This window comes from Saimiri boliviensis, chromosome 19 (genome assembly GCF_048565385.1).
Source record: "Saimiri boliviensis isolate mSaiBol1 chromosome 19, mSaiBol1.pri, whole genome shotgun sequence".
Lineage (NCBI taxonomy): Eukaryota > Metazoa > Chordata > Mammalia > Primates > Cebidae > Saimiri > Saimiri boliviensis.
In genome coordinates, this window is record NC_133467.1 from 46,478,920 (window position 1) to 46,498,996 (window position 20,077).

General features: G+C 47.8%; 1 non-coding gene across 1 annotated transcript; it reads right to left on the reverse strand.

The window, feature by feature from the left end:
• Positions 1–3,209: 3,209 nt before the first annotated feature.
• LOC141582353 (U6 spliceosomal RNA) lies at positions 3,210–3,317 on the reverse strand. The gene has a single exon (XR_012515219.1). It is a non-coding gene; the product is annotated as a U6 spliceosomal RNA (small nuclear RNA).
• Between the last annotated feature and the right edge of the window lie 16,760 nt (positions 3,318–20,077).

Sequence of the window (20,077 nt, forward strand, 5' to 3'; positions counted from 1 at the left end):
CACTGAGGCTAAATTGCAGTGGTATGATCACAGTTCTCTGTAACCTTGAACTCCCAGGCTGAAGCAATCCCCCTACTCAGCTTCCCAAGTAGCCAGAACCACAGGCACCTGCCACCAGGCTCATTAACTTTTTAGTGTATTGGAGAGATCGGGTCTCGCCATGTTGCCCAGGCTGCTTTCAAATACCTGGCCTAAAGTGGTCCTCCCAGCTCAGCCTCTAAAAGCTCTGGGATTGGATATGAGTCACCTCAGCCAGTCTTGAAGTTTAATTTTCATTCAACATGACGTTGTGAACATTTCTCATGTGATTATGTAGTATTAGCTTTAATTTTTTCTTCCAAGTTATTTTAAAAATTTCAGAGTCCAAAAGTTGGAAAGAATATAATTGTCACCATAGATCTAATTATTTCCTTTGTGTATGTAATAAATTATATGTCCACGATTTTTGCTGAAACATTAGGCAATCACTTGCCAACAGCATGACCTTCATTTCTAAATACTTTGGTGGTCATCTCTTAAAAAATAACATGTTTCCGACAACAGTATTATTATTACACTGAAGAGAGTTACTACAATTCCCTAATATTACAGAATTTCAAAGTGATGTGAAATTGCCTTAACCATTTCCCGCGCGTCTTTCTAGTGGAGGTGAGCAGCGCTTGGGAGCTCCAGCCCTCTCCGAGTTTCTGTTCTCCCTGCAACTTCTCTCTCCAGCCCCTTGAGACCAACATTCAGGGAAACTGAAAAGTAGGAAAATTTTCTTCTACTCTCCATTGCTCAGTTGTTTTTTTTTTTTTTTTTAGGGTCCCATTTACTTAGTTTTCTTTTATTTGGGAAAAACACCTCCACGTCCACATAATATTCCAAGGTGCGGAGCTATATATTGGCATTATGAAATCTGAGCACAGCTCCCCTGGGCCTTGGTCCCCTCAGCAGGGCAGAAGAGGGCTCCTGTGCTGGGATCCACGGGGGACCCAGACGTGGCACCCCCTGAAGAAGGCATCAGGGTAGCCCTGAGACCTAGAATGAGCTCACTTCCTTTCCTTGGGGTCAAGAATCAATCCTCTAAGAAGCCTGCTGTGTCAGGAACTCCAAACTGTCATCAGGTGGTCAAGAAAGGTCCACACAGCACGGAGACCCAACCACTCCACCATCCTCACTTCCATGGACAGAGCCCAGGTGAGAGCCACCCCTTCTCCTCCTCCCCTGTCTCCCACAGCCTCAGCACCATCGTCTTCCTCAAGCCCACCACGACTGAGCTTATCACGCCCTCTCCCTGTTTGTGTCAGTCACGCTGGGTCCCCCACATACTCTGCACTTGAATCCACGAGGCTCTGCACACTCCTCTTCTGTCCACATCATCCTCCCTCCCCAACTCCACAAATCTTCCCACTGCACCCCCTGGAATTCTCAGTCCATGATCAGCAAAACCTCCACATTCTCTCTCAGGGTGTCCCTGCACCTCGCAGCTCCAGCAGAAACCTGGGTTTCCTGGAGGACACAGAACCTTGTGTCCTCCTTGAAAATTTGAAGTTTAAAACTATGGACTGCTTCACGAACTTGCATGTCACCCTTGTGTAGGGACCATGTCCTTGTGTGTTCCTTGAAAATTCTGGACATTAGACATTGTCAGATGGATAGATTGCAAAACCTTTCTCTCACTTTGTAGCTTGTCTGTTCACTCCGATAATAGTTTCTTTTGCTGTGCAGGAGCACTTTTATTTAATTAGATCTCATTTGCTAATTTTGGCTTTTGTTGCAATTGCTTTTGACATTTCCTTCATGAAATTGTTGACTTTTCCTATGTCCTGAATGCCATTGCCTAGATTTTCTTCTAGAGTTTTTATAGTTTTGTGTTTTACAATTATGTCTTTAATCCATCGTAGTTAATTTTTGTCTAAGGTGTAAGGAAGGGGTCCAGTTTCAATTTTTTGCATATGGCTAGCCAGTTCTCCCAGCACCATTTATTAAATAAGAAACCTTTTCCCGGTTGCTTGTTTTGGTAAGTTGGTCAAAGATCACATAGTTGTAGATGTGTGGTCTTATTTCTGAGTTCTCTGTTCTGTTCCATTTGTCCATGTGTCTGTTTTTGTGCCAGCACCCTGCTGTTTTGGTTACTGGCCTTGTAGTACAATGTGAAGTCAAGTAGCATGATGCCTCCAGCTTTGTTCTCTTTGCTTAGGATCATCTTGGCTATACAAGCTCTCTTTTTAGTTCCATATGAATTTTAAAGTAGTTTCTTCTAATCCTGTGAGAGATGTCAGTTTCATGAAAACAGCATTGAATCTATAAATTACTTTGGGCAGTGTGGCCATTTTCACGATATTGATTCTTCCTATCCATGAGCATGGAGTGTTTTTCCATCTGTTTGTGTCCTCTCCCATTTCCTCGAGCAGCGATTTGTCATTCTCCTTGAAGAGGTCCTTCAATTCCCTTGTTAGCTGTATTCCCAGGCATCTTATTCTGTCTGTTTGTTTGTTTTGACATGGCGTTTTGCTCTTGTTCCGCAAGCTGGAGTGCAATGGCACCATCTCAGCTCACTGCAACCTCCCAGGTTCAATCGATTAACCTGCCTCAGCCTCCTGAGTACCCAGGATTACAGGTGCATGCCACCATGCCCAGCTAATTTTTGCATTTTTAGGAGAAACTGGATTTCACCAAGTTAGCCAAGCTGGTCTCAAATGAGATCTCAGGTGATCTGCCGGCTTCAGCATCCCAAAGTGCTGGAATTACCGGCATGAGCCACCACACCCGGCCCTCTTATTCTGTTTGTAGCAATTGTGAATAGGAGTTTATTTATTATTTGACTCACCGCTTTTGTATTGTTGTTGTATATAAATGCTTGTGACTTTTGCACATTGATTTTTGTATCCTGAGACTTTACTGAAGTTGCTTATCAGCTTAAGAAGCCTTTCTGCTGAGACAATCAGGATTTCTAGACACAAAATCATGTCATTTGCAAAGACAATTTGACTTCCTCTCTTTTTATCTGAATATCCTTCCTTTCTCTGACCTGATTGCTCCTGCCAGAACTTCCAACACCATGTTGAAGAGGAGCAGTGAGAGAGGCCATCCTTGTCTTATGCTGATGTTAAAGGGAAATGCTTCCAGCTTTTGCCCATTCAGTATGATATCGGTTGTGGGTTTGTCATAGGTGGCTACTATTATTTTGAGGTATGTTCCTTCAATACCTAGTTTGTTGAGAGTTTAAAAATATGGACTGCTTCACGAACTTTCATGTCACCCTTGTGTAGGGACCATGCTGATCTTCTGTGTATCATTCCAGTTTTATTCTGCATGCTGCCAACGTGAAAAATGATCACAAGCTCTTAAAAGTGGAGATAACTGAAGAAATGTAGGTGAGAGGGAGTGTTGGATTTCATCTACATCTGGTGAAATGGGACCGTCTCTGTCTTTTATTCTTTAATGAAGTGGTAAAATGCATTGCAGATAAGTTAAAGTATTCTTGTATTCCTGGAATACATAACCTGGGCAGGATTTTTAAATTGTTTATAGCTCATTGGTGGACACCGTCTACTGCTGTTTTTCTCAGTATCTTTATGTCTAATTGCTTAGAAGTGCCTATCCTATCATACTTTTCTCTTATCTATTCTCTAGCTGGCTTTAGGATCAGTGTTATTGGTGCCTAAACAATAATGAGTTTTCTAGCTCTCTCTATGTTTCCTTATTCTCTTGGATATTATGTATAAGTTCAGTAAACTTCATTGAAGATTTGGTCAAACTTATTTTCAAAACAGCCTGGATATGCCTGAAGGGAAAAAAAGTTTTAAAACCATTTTAACTTCTTTACTGATAGTAAGTTCTTCCCGTTGGTATAATCTTGTTCATCATTTCAAAATTATTTAAACCTCTACTATATCATTACTGGCATATTTATCTGTCATAATGCCATTTTATTCAGAATTACCATTTCCTGTTTTGTCTCCATCCAAAGTAACAGCTGCTTTTGGCAGGCTGGGCCCTCAACGGTGGCAGCTGCCAGGTCAGCCTTGTCACCAAGGTGGTGATGCGATTGCTGTGCCCATGCAGTGTCCATCCCAGCCACCACGGCCACTTTGTGCAGGGACTCCATGAGCAAGCCCTGTGTGGCTGAGTGGCATCACCCGTCAAGCCATCTCACCAACCTGATCACAGAGAGCCCCATCCCCAAAAGACCCTCTAGTAAGCATCCACACACAACCACTATCTTCACACATTCTCTGTGTAGTAAGAGGTCTATGAGTACCTCTCTCCTCTAAATACCAATTTTTTAACTCTGTTTTCCCCAAGTTCGTGACTTGCCAGCCAAGCCCAGAGCCACTGCCCATGACTCATTCATTCATGCACTCCTGGGGCATCACTTCACATCCTTCACCTCCCATAGGCTTCTCTGTATTTTGATTCCTGGTTCCTAGCTCGACATCCATTCCCAAAGCTTTTGTGGTGTCAGCTCCCAAGCCGACTGCTCTTGTCGTCAATTATCCTCTTTATATGTACTTATTTCCTGGAAAAATTGCACCGATTTTTCAATGCAGCATTTGCAAGGATGTGCAGTAGGAGCAATTCTTCTTATTGTAGATAGAATTGCTTCAAAACATCAGAAATGTATATTTGAGTGAAGGACAACATGCATGGAGAAAAGAGAATAATCCTCAAGTGGGCAGCGGATTTTCACAAAGTGAACCCTGCGGCAAACAACACCCACATCCAACCACAGCAATCACAGCCCCAGGGAAACACTTTTGGGTCCTACTCAGCCATAAACCACCCTCCCCCACCCCAGAGGAGCCACTCTTGATTTCTAACACAAATTTGTTCTTCAGGTTCTGGCTGAATGGCATTACACAGTCACCATCACGCCCCTGGGGCTCATCATCTCTGTCTGTGGTCATAGGCTAGTCATTCTCAAGGCTGTCAAATGCTGCACTTTATAAATAGGTTACACTTCCTGTCCCTTCACTGTTGATAGACGATTGTGTTATATCCAGATTTTACAAATCGTGCTGCTTTGAATACTTTCATGTATTTTAGCACACACATACATGTGCTTCTATTGGTTTATAACCAAGAGTGCAATTGCTGGGTCATAAGGGAGTCGATGCTTGGCTTAGTCTCTCAATGAACAAGTTTCTAGTCATAAACAAACAGTAGAGGAGGGTAAATCTCTTACTTTAGAAATTATTCAGATAATAAATGAGGAAGGAATGAGATACTGAGACTATAAAAACTGTTTTGCAACCCATAAGGAATTAACAGATTTAGCCATTGAACAGCAATGGCAATTAACAACACAATAAAGAAAAAAAAAGCTAATGTTAGGTTCTTCCTCTTGATGGAAGAACGCAGTAGAGTACCAGCAGACAAGAGCAAGTGAAAAGGAAATCAAGCCTGAACTAAGCTAACCTCCATAGCCAGTCACCGACTTCGAGGCAATACAAACTATAGAAATACATAGCCAACTACACCTTGGGGAGCAGTCAGCAAAACGCACACTGTGGGAAACTCTACCACAGAATATGTATTTTGAGAAAGAATCTACAGAATAAAGGAGAACAAAAGCATAGTTCTAAAGGTAAAACTAAATTATAATTTGGGATTATAAAAATATAAAATACAACAAGAAAGGATGACCCTAAAAGTCAGGAGGTGTTTTTATTTGGGGGAGGAAAGAGTTTATTGCTGAGCTGGGGCAAATGATGGAGCTTTCGGTTTGCCCTGCAAACATCTATCCCTGGTGGCTAATGGGCATTTACTTGTTATTAAAGTACACAAATTTTAGACAGTTTTTTTTCCCCTCTGGAGTCCTACATTTTATGACACAAAGCCTACTGAAAAAAATAATTCAGAGAGTATAGTTACTGTTTGGAACAAATCCTCTTCCTCATCCTGCTCTCTGGACACTGAGCACCCAGAACAACCAGCAGCCCAGGGACCCCCAGCCAGGGTGACCTCACTTCTAAGTGTGCATGCAGTGCACAACACCAGAGGCCATGCACAGGGCTACTCCTTGACTCCTGGAAAAACCTGCGAGGACAGCGCTGAGGGGAAGCCTTCCCCGCGGTCTGCAGGCTCTTGGCTATCAGTGTAGATAAAATGGGTCCTCACCTCTCCACAGGTGCCTTTATGGCTGGAGCCTCCTCTCTGCATGGGGTGGAAGCCCGGGCTCTTCTCCTGAACACGGTGACATGGATCACCCCAAAGGTGGAGATGACACCATTCCTCCCCCAGCAACCTCACGCTTCTTTTGCTTTACAGGAAAGTTGACACAGGCTGGTGTCCACTGAAGAAGTCCCAGGTGCCTAGGAAGGAGAGGGCTGTGCATGATCTGCAAAAGGAAGTGCGTGGACCACCAGGTGGTGCTGCTGCGCTGCTCCTGCTCCCAGGAGGTGGACGCCCAGGATGGGCTTTCAGGTGGGGAGGGGGATGTCATTGCTCAACCGCCAGGTTCCAAGTAGAAACCTCCCTGCCCAACCCATCTTGTTCTCCCTGAATCCTCAGCGCTAATGAGGACTGTCTCCTTCTCACCTCCCTGGACTGGGCTTTCTATCACTGGAAAGTGGATGTGATTTCTAGTTTCAGCATGTCCTGGCTTATTGTGCTGCCAGGAAAATAAAATCAAAATACATGTTGCATAAATAATAAATTACACTATTGCAGTGACAGAACGCACAGTGGTGGCTGAGTGAGGGGAAGGGGTGAGGGTGGGAGGCAAGGACTAAATAGAAACGGGATGAAAGAAGTTTTTAGGGAAAGGAACTGTTCTCTACAGTGCCACAGTTCAGGGGTGACTGGGCGGTGGGAATTGAGGGGAGAGGAGGGTCTGAGGGGTGACAGGGCAGAGAGAAGGGCTGGGGAAGCAGGGCCTGAGGAAAAGGAGCAGGGGAAGGACACTAAAGCAGAGGAGGAGCCTAGCAGGGGGTTCTTTGCATTCAGTGTTTCTCTACTGGGTAGTGCGGTAGGTTCACCACTATAAATAATTACTGATATTCACCGAACAGCACAACTAAAACTGGTGAATTTTGTTACATGTAAATGCCCTAATAAGAAAAAAAAAAAGAAGAGGGAGGAAGAAGGCAAAAATAAAGATCATCAAAACCATAAAATTCATTTACTTGGGGGCTTGCACTACATATTATTTTAAAGGAAATTTGACAGGCTGAAGGGAAATGATACTAGATGTTGACCCAGATACAGAGAAAGGAAGAATTAAAAACAGAAACGAGGCACATATACGTATCACATACACACTCACTCAATTTCCTGAGGACATATGGCTGCTTGTCTAAAACAGAAAGTATTACATTGTATCATTGAGTTTATAATGCATATTGATATAATACATACAAGAATAATAGCGTAATGGTAGGTTCAATAAAACTACGCTGTTACCAATGTCCTTTATTTCCTTGGACGTAGTTTAATATGACCTGAACTTCACTGTGAAAAGTCAAGGAATAGGGTTTTCACTCTTACAACAATAAAAAATTAGTGGAAAGAAGTGTAGCTAAAAGCCATCAGGATAATTAAAACCATCAACTAAAAAATGTTTGACATATACGAAAGTAGCAAAGGAGGAAACGAAACAAAAATATGAGACAAATTGGAAACAAACAGCAAAATGGCAGACCGAAATCCAACCGTGGTAAGCGAAGAAATGACACGACCTGAGTCACATTAGCAGGACTGGCGAGCACCGTGGGGAGAAGAGACACGGGCAGGAAGTGAGGGACGGTGTTAGTGCCACAATTCAGGAGTGACAGGGTGGCAGGGACTGCGGGAGAGGAGGATGTGAGGGATGAGAGGGGCAGAGAGAAGGACTGGAGAAGCAGGAGGGGAGGAGAGGGAGAGGAAAGAATTCTAAAGCGGTGCAAGAGCCCAGCCGGGGTTCTCTGCATTCGGTATTGAATACATCTTGTGGGAATGCCTAAAAACTAATGGCCTCCCCATGATTTAAAAAAAAAAAAAAGTTACAACGATACCAAGTGTCCAAATAAAATATGCACACTGCTTAGATGTGCCTCGTTCACGAAAGCAGGCAGCGCTGGAGCATCGGGGAAGAGCATTGGGACTGCCCGGAGCACTCGCAATGCTCAGGTGGTGACTACAGGCTCCTGCCATGTACGGGAACGCACCCTGCTTCTTTATATTCAGGAGATGTTCTGGACGCACAGGGGGAAATGCCAGCTAGGGAATGAAGATTGTTTTACATGCAACAACCCAGAGTCACAGATCCAGTCCGGGAAAGTAAAACTTAGAAGCTTTGAGAGTTTAATTGCAATGCTGTTTTCACACAGGTCTTTTATTGATTGGAATCTTAATCATTCAGGGATTACCAATATTGTGCTACCTAAAAGGAAACTCGTCTCCATGTGAATCTCTATCCGGTGACTTCAGACAAGACTTCACCAGGTTTGAAGAGAAAACCCCTCTTTACGCCTTCACTCCCAGGGCGAGCTCACTCTCCGGCATCAGGTCATCCTGGTGAGTTTCTTTGTACAGGAGTCGGAGGGGAGAGCCACGGGGTGGGAGGCCCCCGTCCGGACGGGGATTCCAGGACGAGAAGGCAAGGGGCAGGGGCTGCGCGCAGCCTGGGGGTCGCTCCCTGGTTTCCACAGACAGATCCTTGCCCAGGCCTCGGGCAGACAGTGTGACAAAGAGCCTCTGTGTAGGAGGAGAGGGATCGGAACAGAGTCCCAGGGGCCGGGTGTGGCTCTCAGGGTCTGGGCTCCGAAGGCCGCGTCTGCACCGGGGAGGCGCAGCGTTGGCGATCCCCACTCCCCTGAGCCTCACTTCTCCCCACCTGTGTCTGCCCCTTCTTCCAGGACACTCTCGACGCGTCCCCAGTTCCCACTCCCACTGGGCGATCTGCGTCTCCGGTCCCGGTTCTGAAGTCCCCAGTCACCCCCGGACTCAGGTTCTCCCAGACGCCGAGGATGGGTCCGTGGCGCCCGAACCCTCCTCCTGCTGCTCTCGGGACCCGGACCGAGACACGGGCGGGTGAGTGCGGGGTCTGGAGGGAAACGGCCTCTGCGGGCAGGAGCCAGGGGCCTGCCGGCGGGGGCGCAGGACCCGGGAGCCGCGCGGGAGGAGGGTCGGGCGGGTCTCAGCCCCTCCTCGCCCCCAGGCTCCCGCTCCGTGAGGTGTTTCCGCACCGCCGCGTCCCGGCCCCGCCGCGGGGAGTCCAAGTACCTCGAAATCGGCTACGTGGACGACACGCAGTGCGTGCGGATGGACAGCAGCCCCGCGAGCCCGAGGATGGAGCCGCGGGCACCGTGGGGGGAGCAGGCGGGGTCGGACATTGGGACCCGGAGGCTCGGAGGGTCAAGGCCAGGCGGGGACTTTCCGAGGAACCTTTGGACCCTGCTTCGCTGCTTCGACCAGAGCGAGGCCCGTGAGTGACCCCGGCCGGGGCGCAAGTCACGACCCCTCCCCCTCCCCGGCGACGCCGGGTTCCCTCGAGTCTCAGGTCCGAGACCCACCCCGAGGCCGCGGGACACCCCGGACCTCCGACCCGGGAGAGCCCCAAGCGCCTTTACCCCGTTCATTTTCAGGGGATTCCGGGACGAGAAGGGAAGGGGAAGGGGCTGCGCGCAGCCTGGGGGTCTCTCCCTGGTTTCCACACACAGATGCCTGGCCAGGCCCCAGGCACGCAGTGTGACCAAGAGGCTCCAAAGTCCTCGCGGGGTGGGTGGGGCGGGCGCGGGGCTGCCCTGGGCGGGGGGCCAGGGTCTCAGGCCGTCCGGTCGGTGACTGGCTGCCGCGTGGGGCCCGAGGGGGCCTCCTCCGCGGGTGTGACCCGCAAGCCTAGGACGCCGAGGACTTCACTGCCCCGAACGAGGACCCGCGCTCCTGGACCTCAGATCACCCAGCGCGAGTGGGAGGTGGGCCGCTCGGCGAAGAGGGCGAGACCCTACCTCGAGACTGAGCGCCTGGAGCGCCGCCACAGATAACTGGAGAACGGGAGGAGACGCGGCGGCGCGGGGTCCCAGGGGCCCGGGGAGCCTTCCCCATTTCCTGTAGCTCTCCCGGGACGGTCTCCCCGAGGAGGGGGGGGAAATAGGATCACAGAGAACATCGCGCTCCCTCGCATGGAGCATGGCATGAGTTTTCCTGAGATTCCTTTGAGGGCTCCCTCTGCTCTCTAGGACAATTAAGGGATGGCGTCTCTCAGGAAATGGAGGGGAAGAGTGTCCCTGGAATACTGATCAGGGACTCCCCTTGAACCCTGCATCCATCTTGAGCTTTGTGACTTTTTTCCTCAGGCCTTGTTCTCTGCCTCACACTCAGTGTGTTTGAAGGTCTGATTTCAGCTTTTGTGAGTCCCTCGACCTCCACTCAGATCAGGACCAGAAGTCGCTGTTCCTCCCTCAGAGACTAGAACTTTCCAAGGAATAAGAGATTATCCCAGGGTCCTGCGTCCAGGCTGGTGTCTGGATTCTGTGCTTTCTTCCACACCCCAGGTGTCCATTCTCAGGACGATCACAAGGACGCTGCTGGGGTGTCCCATGAGAGATGTGAAGTGCCTGACCTGGCAGCGGGATGGGCAGGACCAAACTCAGGGCACAGCTTGTGGAGATCGGGCCAGCAGGGGATGGAACCTTCCAGAAGTGGGCGGCCGTGGTAGTGCCTTCTGGAAAAAAGCAGATACACATGCCATGTGCAGCATGAGGGGCTGCCAGAGCCCCTCACTCTGAGGTGGGGTGAGGAGGGGGATGAGGGTCACATCTCTTCTCAGAGAAAGCAGAAGCCCTTCTGGAGCCTTCCAGCAGGGTCAGGGCGGAGGCCTAGGGTCAGGGACCCTCACCTTTCTCTCCTTTCCCAGGGCCATCTCCCCAGCCCACCATCCCCATTGTGGCCATTGGTGCTGGCCTAGCTGTCCCAGGAACTCTGGTCCCTGGAGCTGTGGTTGCTGCTTTGATGTGGAGGAGGAGGAACTTAGGTAGGGAAGGGCTGAGGGGTGGGGTCTGGGTTTTCTTGTCCCATGGCAGTTTCAAGCCCCAGGTAGAAGTGGTCCCTGCCTGGTTACTGGGAAGCACCATCCACACATGGGCCGACCCTGCCTGGGGCCCTGTGTGCCAGCACTTGGTCTTCTGTGAAGCACATGTGACAGTGAAGGACAGATTCATCACCTTGGTGATTGTGGTGTTGGGGTCCTGATTTCAGCATTCATGAGTCAGGGGAAGGTCCTTGCTAAGGACAGACCTTAGGAGGGTGGGTGGTGCAGGACACACACCTGCTTTCCTCATGTTTTCTGATCCTGCCCTAGGTTCTGAGTCATAATTCTGGAAACTTCTCTGGGGTCCAAGACTAGGAGGCTCCTCTAAGATCTCACGGCCCAGCCTCCTCTCTATACCCTCACAGGACATGTTCTTCCCACAAGTGGAAAAAGAGGGCGTGAATCTCAGGTTGTATATAAGTGGGGGGGCAGGCATGTGGAGGAGCCCACCCACACCACAAGTCCTCCTGTCCCACGGGTCCTGCAGCCTCTGGCCAGGTCCTGTGCTTCTTCCACTCCAGGCACCAGCAGTGCCCAGGACTCTGACATGTCTCTCATGACTCCTAAAGGTGAGACTCTGGGGGTCTCAAGTGGGTGGGGGCGGGGCAGAGGGGAAAGGACTGGGTAAGGGAGATTCTTTGATTGGGCCGTTTTGAGTGTGTGGCTGTTCAGAGTGTCATCACTTACCATGACTGACTTGAATTGCTTCATTGTTTTCTGTAGCCTGAGACAGCTGCCTTGTGTGGGACGGAGATACAGGATTTCTTCACACCCCCCCTCTTTGTGACTTCAAGAGCCTCTGGCATCTCTTTCTGCAAAGGCATCTGAATGTGTCTGTGTCACTGTTAGCATGATGTCAGGAGGTGGAGAGACAGCCCACCCCGTGCCCACTGTGACCCCTGTCCCCACGCTGACCTGTGTCCCTCCCCAGTCGTCTTTCCTGTGCTAGAGACTCAGGGATGGGCATCTCCATCTCTGTCTCAACTTCATGGTGCACTGAGCTGCAGCCTCTTACTTCCCTACTGAAAATAAGAACCTGAATATAAATTTGTTTTCTCAAATATTTGCCATGAGAGGTTAAGGAGTTAATTAAATAAGTCAATTCCTAAAATTTGAGAGAGGAAATAAAGACCTGAGAATCTTCCAGAACCTGCGTGTTTGCTGTGCCGAGTTTGTTGCAGGCGGGGGTGGGGAGGGCTGTGAGGAGCCGAGTGTGGATGGGGCCTGGGCCCAGTTGCGGTTCAGTCCATCATGGGCTTCATGTGGTCAGTCTTCAGCTGGGTTAGCTTCACGGCTCCACTGTCCTTGTCCCTTCAGTGGAAACTTGTCCAGTTGGAGCTGTGATCACAGAGGGTCAGACATCACCCAGGGTCTCCCCTGCACACAGGAGTCTCTGCACTTTCTGAGACAAATGTTCAGACCATTTCAGCTCCTGCCCTTCTTCCAGGGCTCCTCTTCCACTCTGCTCTCCTGCCCTCTGCCTGCGCTGGTTCCAGTATTCTTGCTGCTGGCTCCAATACCCAACTCATGACTCTAATCAGAGTCTAATTTAGATGTAGGTTTGTTTGTGAAATTGGACCCATCCCCAAGAACTGTTCTTCCCTGAAGAGAGAAGGCTGATGGTGAGCTGCAGTGTTGGGGGGAGGGTTGGTGTGGGAGGAGACATGGGGGAGGGGGCCATACAAACAGCCCTGCTGAGAAAAGCACAGGTGGCCTCGATGTCAGTGTGAGGGGACCTTGTGCTGTAGTTGCCACAAAACAGCATTTGGCCTGAGGTTATGTTAATAAAGCTATTGCCTTTAGAACAGGGAGGTCCCCTGCAGTGATCACTCATTCAACTGTCCTTGGTTGTGGGTCAGACACAGGACAGAATGGTTCTGCATCTGGTGAACATAATTGAAGTCAAATGAGAAAAATCTCTTACCTTGTGGAGCATGTGTTCCAGTGGGAAGAGGCAGATGATGGATACACTGCAGCCAGAGCAAAGAAAGAAAGTGCTAGAAGGTGGTGAGTGCTGTGAGGCAGGTGAGCCAGGGTGTGGGGAGTGGGGACAGGGAAGGCGGCTGTTGTGCTGGGTGGACAGCGTGTGCCACATTGCAAAGGTGACCTTTTAGGAAAGAGTTGGCCACAAGGATGTCTGGGGATGTCCTTTCCCAACAGGGGAACCTCCAGTTCAAATGCACTAGTGCAAGAGGGTGTCTGTGTTCCCAGAAGAGGAAGGAACCCAGGAGGGCCGGACAGAGAGAAACTGAGGTGAGGGCAGAGGGACAGCCAGAGCAGGTGGGCCTGCAGGGAGTGGGGAGGCATCTGACATTTTCTCTGAGTCAGCTGGGGTGGTAGAGGACAGTTTTGAGCAGAAGAGGGACATGGTACAACTTCTCCTTTAAAAGATCTCTGACTGCTATGCTAAGAACAAAACTAAGAGGTGAGGAACAAGAGAGGCAGAAGGGAAAACAGCAGGAAGTGAGCGCAGTATTCCAGGCTGGAGATGTCATTACCTTGACTGGGGTGTGAGCAGGGGAAATAGTGGGATGTGAGGGGATTCTGGACGCATTTTAAGATGGACCAACAGCATTTGCCAATGGATTGTATCAGTGGTGTGAGGAAGATGAATCAAGGACACCCATCGTTGTAAAAGGAGTGAGTAGACGGAAGGGTGGAGCTGCTGTCAGTGGACATGGGGAGGCTCTGGCAGAAGCAGACGGAGGAGGGCACATCCCAGGCACTCAGTGGAGAAAATTCTGCTAGGAACGCAGGTGAGGGAGCTCACATGCCAGTCGGACAGACAATTCCAGAGTTTAGGGGAAAGGAAAAATATACTGGGCTGGAGAAATCGATTTAGGAGGTCACACCATATAAATGATACTTAAAACCTCAAGCCTGGATGAAGGCACCAAAGGAGTGACCCGCTGTGGAAAAGAATGAGCGCAAGGATGGAACCCTGGACCTCCAGTTCTAAGGGATCTCATCAGACTATACCCAGAGCAGACTGCACGGTTCTGACCCCATGTCCAGAGGACACTTAGACAAGGAACTTCCTTGAGCACAGGAATCACCTGGACATGGTGCTGAGATCCAGTAAATCCAGAGCCCAGCAAGAGATTCTGGATTTATGGCAAGGCTGGAGCTCATGTTTCTGGTCTCCAGATCTAGAACACCAGGATCCCACGTGTCTGAGAATTAGCCTCACTTGTAGCACTTGTCATATAAGTGATTCCTTGGTCTTGTGCAGAAGACTCTGAGACAGGTGTTCTAGGAAGCTGCCTGAGTATTTTCTGTTTTTTTTTTTTTTTTTTTTTTTTTTTTTTTTTTTTTTTGAGACCGAGTTTCGCTCTTGTTACCCAGGCTGGAGTGCAATGGCACGATCTCGGCTCACCGCAACCTCCGCCTCCTGGGTTCAGGCCATTCTCGTGCCTCAGCCTCCTGAGTAGCTGGGATTACAGGCACCCACCACCATGCCCAGCTAATTTTTTGTATTTTTAGTAGAGACGGGGTTTCAGCATGTTGACCAGTGTGGTCTCGATCTCTTGACCTCGTGATCCACCCGCCTCGGCCTTCCAAAGTGCTGGGATTACAGGCGTGAGCCACCGCGCCCGGCCCTGCCTGAGTATTTTCTAATCCCCGCCAGCAATCCTGTTGCTCAACCAGATTGGGATCCACGGAGATCAGAGATCAGAGTGCCCAGGGTGGGTGGACCAGGTGGGTTTTCAAACCTCATTTAAAAGAGCATTCTTCTCATAGAAAGAAAAGGGAGGACGTATATCATCAATTATGAGACGTGAGATTCCCTGTTGTTCTCTCCACTATGGAGCAGAGGCCAGGTAGACAATTTAGGATGCAGCTCTCACACAAAGAACACCTCTCAGTGTTGCTCTCTGACACTGGTCTGCAGACTGATTTCTCGCTTACTTCTTGGAGCAAACTACGGAAAACAAATTTCTGTAATTTACACATAAACCAGGATATCTGGTGTTGGGGGCTAATTTTACTGGGGCGAAGGCCACAGAACCAGGCTGGAAACTACACATCTAGGAGCAGAATCCGCAGCCCACACTAGAGCAGGTTCCACCTAGGGACACCTGCCCCTACTGCACAGATACCGCAGCTCAGACCTCTGATATCCTGGGGCTGGACACTGAACCCTGAGGTGAGGTCCGATGTCACTGCTGCATTTGGAAACTGGAGATCACTGCTGCCTCTTAGACGTCTTCACTACAAAGCGTTCTGCACAGTCCGGGTTCTCTGTGCCACCTCATTCCGGTTCAGACCCTGTCGGTGATACAGGAGTTAAGAAAACATTATTTAGGCAGACAGTGAGATGGCGGAAGTCCTGGGTAAGGTTTTCCTTTTAATGAAACGCAGCCCCCAAATATTTTCTTTTCTAACAAAGAGCAGCCTGTAAAATTACTACATTTAATCAGAGAGATAGACTCCAATACAATAATAGTGGGGACTTTCAACATCCAAACCTTAGGATTAGACAGGTCATCTACACAGAAAATCAAGAAAGAGCGGGATTTAAACTGAGCTTTAGACCAAATAAAGCTGACAGATATTTACAGTGCATTCTAACACTACAGAATGTACACTCTTTTCATGAACACAAGGAATGTTTTCACGTTTTCCGGCAGAGGGCCTGTGTTCAGCCACAAAACAAGTTTCAATCGATTTTCAAAAACTGAAATCATATCAGATATCTTCTCTGGACACAATGGAATAAAACTAGAAATGTACACCAAGAGAAACTTTGGCAACTAGACAAATACATGGAAATCAAACAACATTAAAGAACATGTTGATTCAATGAATAATCATTGAGTCAACAGAGAAATTCAGATGGAAATCAAAAAGTTTCTTGAAACAAATAAAAACTGAAAGATAACATACCAAAACCTGTGGGATACAGCTAGACAGGGCTAAAGGGAAGATTACAGTCAGCCATTTCAAATCTGCTAGGCCAATGCTTCCTTCATTTTTTATTTTTTTAAGACAGAGTCTCACTCTGTTGCCCAGCCTGGACAATCATGGCTCACTGCAGCCGTGACCTTCCAGGTTCAAATGATCCTCCCACCTCAGCCTCCCAAGTAGCAGGGACTACAGGAGCATGCCAGCATGCCGGGCTAATTAAAAATATATATATATTTTGAAATGGAGTTTTGCTCTTGTTGCCCAGGCCGGAGTGCAGTGGCACGATCTCACCTCACCGCAACCTCCGCCTTCTGGGTTCAAGTGATTTTCCTGCCCCATCCTCTCAAGTAGCTGCGATTATAGGCATGCACCACCACACCCAGCTAATTTTGCATTTTTAGTAGAGACAGGGTTTCTCCGTGTTGGTCAGGCTGGCTTGAACTCTCAACCTCAGGTGATCCCCTACCTCAGCCTCCCAAAGTGCTGGGATTACAGGCACGAGCCACCATGCCTGGCCTTTATAATGTTTTTGTAGAGACAGGGTCTCCTCCTGTTGCCCAGGCTGGTCTGAAACTTGTAGGTTCAAGTGATCTTCTTGCCTCAGCCTCCGAAAGTGCTGGGATTACATGTGTGAGCCACCATGCCCAGCCTAGATCAATACTGTAAAATCCAAAAAGGCCCTCCGATAAACTCAGGAAAAAAACTTACATCGTATAATGGTACCTATATTGTAAAATGACACAAGACGATGAGCTTATTATACCTAAGAGGCTATTTGCAAACCTACAAAGTATGAAGTCTTAAACAGCTGCCTGAAATCTGGACGTCCTCACTGCAGTGCCCAGTTCTAATTCCAGCCACCATGCCCAGCCAGTGAAAATCTGCATTTTTAACAAGCTCCCAGATGGTCCTGATGTTGGTGGTCAGGGAAGCACACTAAGAACCACTGCTCCAGCCAGGTGCAGTAGCCCACACCTATAATCCTAGCACTCCTAGCCAAGGCAGGAGGATCCCTTGAGCCCAGGAAATGGAGGTGGCAGTGAGCTATGACTGCACCACTTCATTCCAGCCTGGATGACAAGCAAAGTAAGACCCTATCTGAAAAAAAAGAAAAGAAAAGAAAAAGCCACTACTCTAGATTGACAATTTTTTTTTTTTTTTTTGAGACAAGATCTCATTCTGCCACCCAGGCTGGAGTGCAGTGGCATGATTGTGGCTCACTACAGCCTCCACCTCCTGAGCTCAAGTAATTCTCCCACCTTAGCTTCCAGAGTAGCTGGGAGTACAGTCATGTGCCACCACGCTTGGCTAGTTTTTGTATTTTTTGTAGAGATAAGGTTTTGCCATGTTTCCCAGGCTGGTCTCAAACTCCTGAGCTCAAGTGATCCACCCGCTTCAGCCTCGTGAAGTGCTGGGATTCAGGTGTGAGCCACAGCACCTGGCCTCACTTTTTTAAAATTGTGGTACAATATACATAACAATATTTATTATTTTTACTATTCCTAAATATGCAATTCAGTTGCATTAAATAAATTCACATTGCTGTGTAACTGGCACCACTATTTGTAACCCAACACTGTTTTATCATACCTAGCAAATATTCTGTATCCATTAAACAATATCTTCCCCTTTCCAACTTTCCCCAGGCTCTGGCATTCTACTTTCTGTCCCTATGAATTTACCTCATGCTAGTGAAATCATACAACAGCCAGTAGGCACCTCATGCAAGTGGAATCACACAACAGCTGCCCTCCTGTGTCTGGCTTATTTCATGAAGCAGAATGCTTCCAAGGTCCGTCATGGTAGAGAAAATATCAAGACTGCCTTCCTTTTAAGGCTGAACAATATTCCATTAGATGTATATGCACCGTTTTGTTCATCTATTCATCTATTGATGGACACTCGAGTTACTTCCACCTTTGGCTATTGAGAAGATTGCTGCTGACCAGGCACAGTGGCTCACACCTCTAATCCTAGCACTTTGGGAGGTAAAGGTGGGCAGATCACCTGAGGTCAGGAGTTTGAGACCAGCCTGGCCAACATGGTAAAACCCCATCTGTAATAAAATTATGAAAATTAGCCAGTTGTGGTAGTGTGTGCCTGTAGTCCCAGCTACTTCAGAGGCTGCGACGGGAGAATTGCTTGAACCCGGGAGGCAGAGGTTGCAGTGAGCTGAGGTCACACCATTGCACTCCAGCCTGGGCAACGGAGTGGGACTCTGTCGAGAGAGAGAGAGAGAGAGAGAGAGAGAGAGAGAGAGAGAGAGAGAAAGAGAGGGAGTCAGAATAGTGCTGCTATGAACATGAGTGTACAAGTATCTCTTTGAGGTGCTGTTTCAATTATTTTAAATATATACCTAGAAGTGAAATTTCCAGGTAATACAGTAGTTCTATGTTTAATCTTTTGAGAAACTGCTAAACTGCTTTCCACAGTGGCTGCACCATTTTGCATTCCTAACAGCAACGTCAGCATTTGCTGTCCATTTTGTTTAGTTTTGGTTCTAACCATCCTAGTAGGTAGTGCTGAGCCGTTATTATTATCACAACTTTTGATGTGGGCTTTTGCCAGTACTTGTAGCACTGTAAGGGCAGCACGACAGCAGTGAGAGGTTCTGACCACTTTCCAGCTTCAAACACTTCTAACAGTTCCATTCAAAACACAAGTTTTCACAGTTGCTTCTAATTTTTTTGAAAATTACCTCCAAGGTAATTTTCCAGCTTCATTTCAACTTACCAAGCTTCCTTCCTTCAACTAAGGAAATGGGCTGGGCATGGTGGCTCACACTTGTAATTCTAGCACTTTGGGAGGCCAAGGTGCATGGATCACCTGAGGTCAGGAGTTCGAGACCAGCCTGGCCAACATGGTAAAACCCTCTATCTACTAAAAATTTTAAAATTAGCCTGGTGTGGGGGCTCATGTCTATAATTCCAGCTACTTGGGAGGCTGAGGCAGGAGAATCACTTAAATCTAGGAGGCAGAATTTGCAGCAAGCTGAGATTACAGCACTGTGCTCCAGCCTTGGCAACAAGAGTAAAACTCCATTTCCAATAAATAAATAAATAAATAAATAAACAAACTTGTTTTGGAAAATTTTCTACCTCAACTTTCTTATAATTGACACAATTTGAAAAAAAAAATCCAGCTTAAAAACAGAAAAGAAAAAAAAAAAAAACAGGCAAAATGAAAGTACTATGGAAAAACAATTTCAAAAGCTTTGTCCCAGATATTTCATATACTTTCCCATTACACTCACTGTGGTACTTAAGAGATTAAACTGCACATATATAAGACTATGGCTCCAGCTGGAGTGCAGTGGCATGACCATAGCTCATTGCAGTCTCGAAGTCCTGGGCTCAAGCGATCTTCCCACATCAGCCTCCCAAGCAGCTGGAACAACAGGTACATGCCACCATGCCCGGCTAATTTATTTTTATTTTTATTACTTCTGTAGAGATGGGGTCTTGTTATGTTGCCCAGGTTGGTCTCAAACTCCTGGCCTCAAATATTCCTCCCACATTGGCCTCCCACAGTGCTGGGATTACAGGCATGAGGCACTGGGTCTGGCCAAGATGGGTTTTCACAAAGGCCAACAGCAGAGTTTCTATTCTGAGAGGTACAGCCAGAGGCTTATATGAACCCCCCAACTTCATTAACCTCATTAAATCATATAATTTCCATCATATGGAAATGTACATTAAACAGTGATACCTCAGGACAATAAATGACTGGGAACAATGTAGCCACAACTCTATAGGGAAACTTGTGAATGGCTGAAACCAGGAATGTTGAACCCACACGTGTCCAGGGAGAGCTATTTCCGGGGTGTGTGTGTCGTCCATAAACACACGTGGTTCCTGGCAGATGAAGTGCACTGGAGACAGCACCGAAGTTAACCAGGAGAGTGAGTGTCAGCGTTTCCCCTACCTCGGAATAGCATCCCTGTATCTTACAGATAATCCCCCTAAGCAAAGCAATACCTGCTTTGTACACTATGTGAGGAACAAATATTTTAACAGTTTCACTCATTCTTCAGCAAACATGTTAGTTTTCTTGTTTTCTGTTTTTCTTTCCAACTTTTATCTTAGGTTCGGCGGCACGTGTGCAGGTTTTTTATGTAGGTAAATTGTGTGTGTCTCAGGTTTTGGTGTACAGATTATTTTGTCACCCAGGTAA